We start from the raw sequence: 7,720 nt of genomic DNA, 5'->3' as shown, positions 1-7,720 counted from the left end.
TAAATATAAACATTTTTATTGAACAAAATCTTTTCATACATTTTTTCAATGCAATTTACTGATATTCCTAAATATTTCAAAAAGATGTGTCACATTTGCTTTGTAAACCTTTCTTTTGCCTTTCGTAGCCACATATTCCGTTTCCTTCATGGTTTTTTGTAGACCACTTCTCTCAGCTGATTCTAAAAAAAATAAAATAAATGGTAATTTTTCTATCCTTTACAATTAACAATCAGAAGAAATACTATTTACAGATAATGATATGCATAATAATAATAGGTTTGTTCTAGCATCAGTTTGAAACCATCAGCGAATAGTGGACCAGCGCGAGTAGAGGGGATCGCACTGGTGACTGTATTATGTTCTTTTACTGACCAACTGTTTGCTGATGGTTTTTGACTAGTTTGACTGTTTGCTAGAACAAACTTAATAATAATGAATATTTTGTATTTTGACAATGACATCTGATGTGGAAGTCAAAACATTAATAAAATTATTTTTTCAAGTTAACTTTCACATGCGCGTCTTAAAATTGTACTTTTAATACTTATATCATAAATAACTATTAAAACTATCTTAAGAGGAAACAGTATCGATCAACAGGTAGCGAAAATGTGTTCCAAGATTGCGGCTGTAATTTTGAATATTTTTTCAAGATATTTGGCACACATATTCGTAATATAATAAAGAATGGCGGTACAGAGCCCAATTTGAAAAATATATTAATATGTGGAAATTACTTTGTAATTAAATACAATATAAAAAAACGAGCTTGTACCGCCATTAAGAAGAACAAAAAAATACACTTTTTTTAAATACAACTTTTTTATCCGATTTTGTGTTATTTTGGAACTACTAAAATTTTTTATTTCATTGGTAGTTCCAAAATTACACAAAATCTAGGCATTGGATAAAAAAGTTTATTTGAAGAAAGTGTTTTTTTTGTTCTTCTTAATGGCGGTACAGGCTCGTTTTTTAAATATCGTATAATTACAGAGTAATTTCCACATATTAATATATTTTTCAAATTGGGCTCTGTACCGCCATTCTTTATTATTTTACGAATACATGTGCCAAATGCCTCGAAAAAATATTCAAAATTACAGTGACAATCTTGGAACACGTTTTGGCTACCTGTTTATCGCTACTGTATTACCTTAAAACATTGTAATTTGCTAAACCAGTATATTTTACTCTACTACTACTCTACTAGCTACCTCATTTTCCACTGTTTCTAAAGACTTGTTTACATGGGTAGAGTTTTGAGGAGAGTAGAGTAGTGGTAGTACTCTACCAAAAATGGCTTGATACCATTCACATGAGGAGAGTACAAGTATAGTACTGATGCTAGTATAGTGAAACCGATTTTTGTATTTTTAAACACTCTTGATTATAAGTGCACCTTAAATTCTTAATTTTTTGCTGAAGCTCGTTTACTCCAAAGCCCCCTTTGCCATTCTTTCGACGATTTCATCCTCCGCAGCTTGCTGCAAACTTTTATTTCTGTAGTATACACTACCTAAATTCCATAAACACTGGCATTCGCCGTATTATAGCTCTACAAGTTTTAAAGTTTCATCTTCGGTGAACTTCATTTTCACTATTTACACAAAACACAATTCCAGCCAGAATGACAGCACCTCCATGTACTCTCCTACCTACTCTATTCTGCCATAATTGAGCGTGTTCCATGGGTAGAGTGTGCAGCTGAGTAGACATTTTGGCAGTAGTGGTGGTCATAGAGTAGTTACTTTGCCATAGGTTGCTAGTCACTCTACTTTAACTCCAACTATACACTCTACCAGCTATTCTACTGTGCTGAGCATTTTTACAGGTAGAGTTACTCTACTCTATCAAGTACTTGCATCATTACTCTACCCGTGTAAACAAGTCTTAAATCTACTGAATGAAAATCTACTTAATCTTAATCTACTCTTAATGAAAAATGTCTAAAATAATTTACCCACCTAGTATTATTGTAGAATTTAAGACAGTCCAGTGCCTTATAAATAATTTCAATATGAATATTTTTCCCTTTAATTCTCCTTTGATACCACTCCATTTTAGAGTTTGGGGAACTTATTTCATTGTGTTTATAGACCATATTTATTGAAGGAACCCAATCTGGAGATTGTTATTATCGATTAAGTCGGCTGGTTTTCCTATAAGATTAAAATGTTAACATCTTCAAAAATCATTACTGTTGCAATTGTAACTTACCAGATATAAAATGATTACAGCAGACAGGACAGGAAAATTTTCATTTCGCTAGTAAAACCTGTACATTGTATTGCATTTAACCATTGTTGTCTCTCAGATACCTTATTTAGTTTGTAACAACTAGCTGATGATTTTCTGTTGGAGTGAATGAAAAGGGAGTGGTAAACTCCAACAGAAGTAGTAAAAAGAAGAAGATCTACTTAATGTAGCCAAAGGACAAAAATGTGTGGCTTCTCCGTTGAAGAAGCTGGAGTAACTAAAATACAACTTTGTAGTAGTATTTGTATGGAAGGATGCCAAGACAAAGAATATCGAATTGATACAGGACTAGAGATGAGAAATCATTAATAGATAGATATAACTTGAATGGCTAGCTAAATATGTATGAGAAGGGCCACTTGACACTCAAGGAAGGATTCGGCCAATTTGCACGGCTATTTTTGGCCAGACAATAGATTAAAGGAAGTGACAATGATGGCTCGAAAAGAAGATATGAAGATAATGTTCAGAAAATAGATAGAGTAAATATAATAATATACTGAAAATAGAATGAATTTTTGGGCGCCAGAAGAAGGATAACTAGGTTAACGCTCTTCCAGGTATTCTACGCTGCTATAGAGTATGTTAAATTTGTAGTACAAGTATGTGAAAAGTTATTAAAGATTATTAAATTATAAAATATACTACTAAAAATAAAGGAGTAATAAGAAAAAAAAAATCACAATAAATGTATATTTATTGAATGTAACTACTAGATCTTTTTAACAATCTCTGAGTTAGGACAAGTAACTAGTGTGTAACTCTAACATGACAGGAAAAAGTGATACTAGTGAAAGTCAATTACAAAATCATCATACAACTATGATCTAAGAATACTCTTTATAAGGTTAGAAAAACTGACTACGGGTACCTCTAATACAGGAAGTACAACTTACAACTAGGTTAGTAGAACCCTCACCAAATAATAATTGTACGTTTATAATACGTACACCTTAATTAAATACTACCTGATACTATATATAACATATAAATACCTCACTGTGAGTGGGACAGGCACAAGCCTTATTGAATAAATAAACCTACGAGTGGATACACAGATCCTTTTCCTAACTCGTGGTTTATAATAGTAATAATAACAAGTGAAACCAAAAACTAATCTGAGGGATTAGAATCCAGAAGTTCATATGAATTTAATAAATTAAAGTTAAAGTTAAATAAAGTTAATAAGTTAAAGTTAAGTAAAGTTAATAAGTTCAAGTTAAATAAAGTTAATAATTACAATTTTGACTAATATGTGAAGTTAATTTTTAAAAATTTAATTAAACATATACTAAAATAATGGAATGAGTTTAAATAATTATACAAAAGTGGAACACAGCCTAAAAATAATCAAGATAAGAGTACCGACTACTATTATCAGGGAAAATATCTGAGCTCAGAAATTTATACCTTTATAGATTGCAGAGTGTTGGGGAACGCTATCAATTAAATATTATGTTGTAAAGAAAAAAAAAACCTATAAAAAATATAAAGCAGGAAAAATGTGTGTGCAATTGAACTATAAAAAAAAATGTACTAAATATCACAAAACCAGTCTGTCTTTAATAAGAGCACAGTAAATGTTCCCAAACAAACCACTCTTTCCTAATCTTGAAGTTGATGTAATGAGCACCCAAGGGTGCTAACTCTCGCTAGCAGCTGTCCTGCTGGAGGTACAGGAGAGGAAGACTGGTAGAAAGCAGCTGAAGGTACTCAAAACTGTTGGAAAGCAGCTGGAGGTACTCAAAAAAAGAAAATGTGGAAATAATCCAGGCTGGTCGCCTATTGATTGTTTCTCTCTGTGTGGTCTGGCCTTGGTGTTGTTGTAGGGTGGCTTTAAGATTTCATGGTAGGTGCTAAAAAAAACACAGTGTGGTGTTACTACCAATCTACCAATGTCAAAAAAAAAGAAGCAAGAGATACGAGGAGGTGTTTTTATTCCTATGGGAATAAGAAGAAATAGGTCATTAAGTCCAAAAACTTGAATGACTAGACAGCTTGACCTTTTATCAGGTTGTTATCAGATGACCTTGGTCAAATAACACAAGTAATTTCCAATTGAAATACAAACTATAATTACTGTGAAAGAATATTTTATTATAATATATACACCGGTATATAGATATATTATACAAGGATGAAATATAGTAAGACTAAGCGATGGATACTTATTTGATCATCGTTCAAAAGATAGGAGTTCTGTAGACTTGAAAGGAATATAAAAAATGGAGTTTAAATTAGCTCTATTTTCCAACTGGAAGCACAAATTAACAACGAATATTGAATTATCTCTAGATGAGTTTGATCCATGAAAATAAAACATAAAAACCATGAAAATAGACTATGTGAAACTTAGTTAGCAAATGTCAAGGACTTCCAAAATGGCTGAATAAAATACTTAATAAAATGTGTATTTACCGGGGTAGAACTCATTGGATATAGTATGCTCTAAAATTCTTCAAATCCACTGCTGCTGGATAACTTCACTATACTTTTATTGTAATATTTAATCAATTTGGAACTGAGAATTAGAGGTGAATAATTGAGTCTAATGACCCCGCACACTACGATTCAGACCGAACACTCGAGAAACAATGGCAATCCAAGGCTCACGTTCACAGCTGAATCCTTCGTACCCCTCTACTAAGCATTGGCTGTCAAAGTGGGGAAACCAATGTTGCCACGTTTTAAATGTGACGTCATCAAGCATTTAAAAATTCTGAGATGGGTTTAAGTTCTATTTGAATAAACATTGAAAGAAAATAATTCTGAAAATAATTAAATAATATTTTGGATAGTTAAATAATATCTTCCCATCAATAATCGATTCTATAAGGGGCGGAACGTCACATTCCCTTTCAACCACCAGAAAAAATTTTATTTAAAAAAAATTTTTTTTTTTTTTTTTTTTCAAAATATTAAACTAGAGTAGTAGTGCTTAGTGTATCATTCCCCGTTGATTCGCAAGATTACAAATAATCACCACTAATAATCAAGGGAAAGTAGGATGGTCACTGCAGCAAATAACGGAAATTGCAGAATATGACCCGAAGTCCTATTAAAAGTGCTAAATTTGAGACATAATTTATAATGACAAATAAGTGTCGAATTGGCAGTAAATCCAAAGTTGAACTATCCATGGACATCAGATTTATAAGGAGTATATCCAAGGACGAACAACCAGGCAAAGGTGAGAGCCAATTCATACCATAACGCAAGTACATATACTAAAGTCACCAATGAAATCAATAACTATAATAAGTGAAGAATCAAACACTCAATCCTAAATTGGACTAGCAATGGACACCAGATTCGTAATAGCATATCCAGAGAAGAACAACTAGGAATATTTATAGAATAATTTTCACCAATACCAACTAATATAAATAGTGAACATACCAAAGGAATGCAAACACATTAACCAAAATAAATGTGGAATCAGACACTCAATCCAAAGTCAGACTATCAATGGACAACAGATTCACAAAAGCATATCCAATGAAGAACGACCAGGAAGATTTATGGACCAATTCACATCCATACTAAATCATATAAATAAATTAGGTCTACGTACACCCACATCCGGTAATACGAACCTATACAACCAAATAAACAAAATAAGTGAAGAATCGGACACTTAATCCAAAATCGGACTAGCAATGGACACCAGATTTATAGGAGCATATCCAAAGAAGAACGATCAGGAAGATTTATGGACCAATTCTCACTAATACTAAATAACTAACTAAATTAGCTCTAGATCTACCCTCATCCGGTAATATGAGCCTATCGAAACTAAATAGTAAAAATAAAGGATGAACTTATAAGTTCTATGACTCCATGGTAAATACAAAATATGACGGGAACGAGCTCCCAATCTTTCATAAGACTGTATATTCATGTGAACATACATAGGATTATCCAGGAGATATTCCTGAATCTAAGCAACAATTAATGCCTAAGGAAAGAAGAGGGAATCTACTAAAAAGAAAATCAATAATTTGTCCCAGTGGGTTAATCACTAACATTACGACTCTACGTCTATGGAAAGTCAAGCATCAATATACTATGAACTAAGAGACATAAAATAAGCAAACTAGACTTCCCTATTATCGTGTGAAAATGTGCCTGGAATATTTGGAACAATTGCACAAGAATGGTTAGGAAGTGTTGTACACCATTTCCCAACCAGAAATATTATCATGGATAAACATCTGCCTACTCTGACAAGAAAGACATGGATTACGAAATCGGATAGCAGTGATCAGTTGCTGAACTTCGAACCCACGTATTCACCAACTTTGAGCATTAACAGACTAGTTCATAAGAAGAAATATGAAGGACTCAAGAATTCATTTATAAATCAAAATTCCAAATTCATTCCAGAATCATCCTGTGGAGGAAGTAAGAATCCGAATTAATATAAAGTATTTAAGGTACCTGTGACAAATATCAATAAAGTAACCCAATAACAAATTAACAACCACAACTTCTTTCCAATATGGCAAATCCAATGACATGATATAAAAACAATAAAAAAAAAATAATAGGTATGTAATCAAATATCCAAGATATAACACATAATCTAAGATATGGTAGTGTAACATAGCTCCATCTATATTAAGCAAGAATACTTGTATGAGCCCACACATCCAAATATCTTAATATATAATAATCAACAGCCCTTTTATTCTGAGAGGTTGAGTACAAAACTAAGAGTACAAGTGGAGGTTATTAACTTGGTAATACTACTGGCTGGATTAGTATTTGAGAATATTTGTCGATAATGACTCAAATGCAATCTATAATACAAAAAAATAATAATAAACTCATACAAGTGGTATTACACAAGAATTCGGTACCTAATAACTAATACGTGAGAAATCATCAAGCCATGCCGAAGGATAAAAATTGCTATGGTCAGGCATTATCTGGTGATTAACAATTTAAACTAAAATACTATACCATAATAAAACTAATTAAAGGCAAACACAGGAAGATATTAGCTTAAACAACCCTGTTAAGCTAATCTTCTTCCGATGAAGTTGAAGAATCCACATCGTCCATGGTGTTGTCAGGCAGTAAATCCTTTACATGAAATTGACCAATTCGCTTATTAGTCGAATTGTCCTTTAATTCATAAATCAAAGGAGATATTACCCTTGAGACAGTACATGGGACATATTTCTGGCAAAACTTTGCAGAAATGGCATCACCCTTATTGGATTTGACAAAATTGCGCTTTAAGACTCGATCACCAACAAAGAATCGCAGATCTCGTTTCCTCAAATTATAGTGCTGCTGGTTCCTTAGGTAAGAAGTTTTTAACTTCTTCCTAATGTCTGCGAAAATATGAGGTAACGCCTGGAGATCATCTAAGCGATGAAGTTTCTCAGATATTTGAGGAAGATTTTCGGAATTGTCTGAAATTACACCAAAATAATCACCTGATAAAGCCACA

At 32.5% G+C, this 7,720-nt stretch overlaps 2 long non-coding RNA genes across 2 annotated transcripts; both read right to left on the bottom strand.

The window, feature by feature from the left end:
* Positions 1–2,777, bottom strand: LOC126886637 (uncharacterized). Its single transcript, XR_007698726.1, has 3 exons — positions 2,221–2,777; positions 1,968–2,162; positions 1–182 (listed from the first exon to the last, which is right to left on the bottom strand). It is a non-coding gene; the product is annotated as an uncharacterized LOC126886637 (long non-coding RNA).
* A 747-nt stretch (positions 2,778–3,524) lies between these two features.
* LOC126886638 (uncharacterized) lies at positions 3,525–6,285 on the bottom strand. Its single transcript, XR_007698727.1, has 2 exons — positions 4,678–6,285; positions 3,525–4,115 (listed from the first exon to the last, which is right to left on the bottom strand). It is a non-coding gene; the product is annotated as an uncharacterized LOC126886638 (long non-coding RNA).
* Positions 6,286–7,720: the final 1,435 nt, after the last annotated feature.

Source organism: Diabrotica virgifera, chromosome 6, assembly GCF_917563875.1.
Source record: "Diabrotica virgifera virgifera chromosome 6, PGI_DIABVI_V3a".
NCBI lineage: Eukaryota > Metazoa > Arthropoda > Insecta > Coleoptera > Chrysomelidae > Diabrotica > Diabrotica virgifera.
Note: the sequence above shows the minus strand (reverse complement) of the source record. Positions and strands in the feature narration are given on the sequence as shown.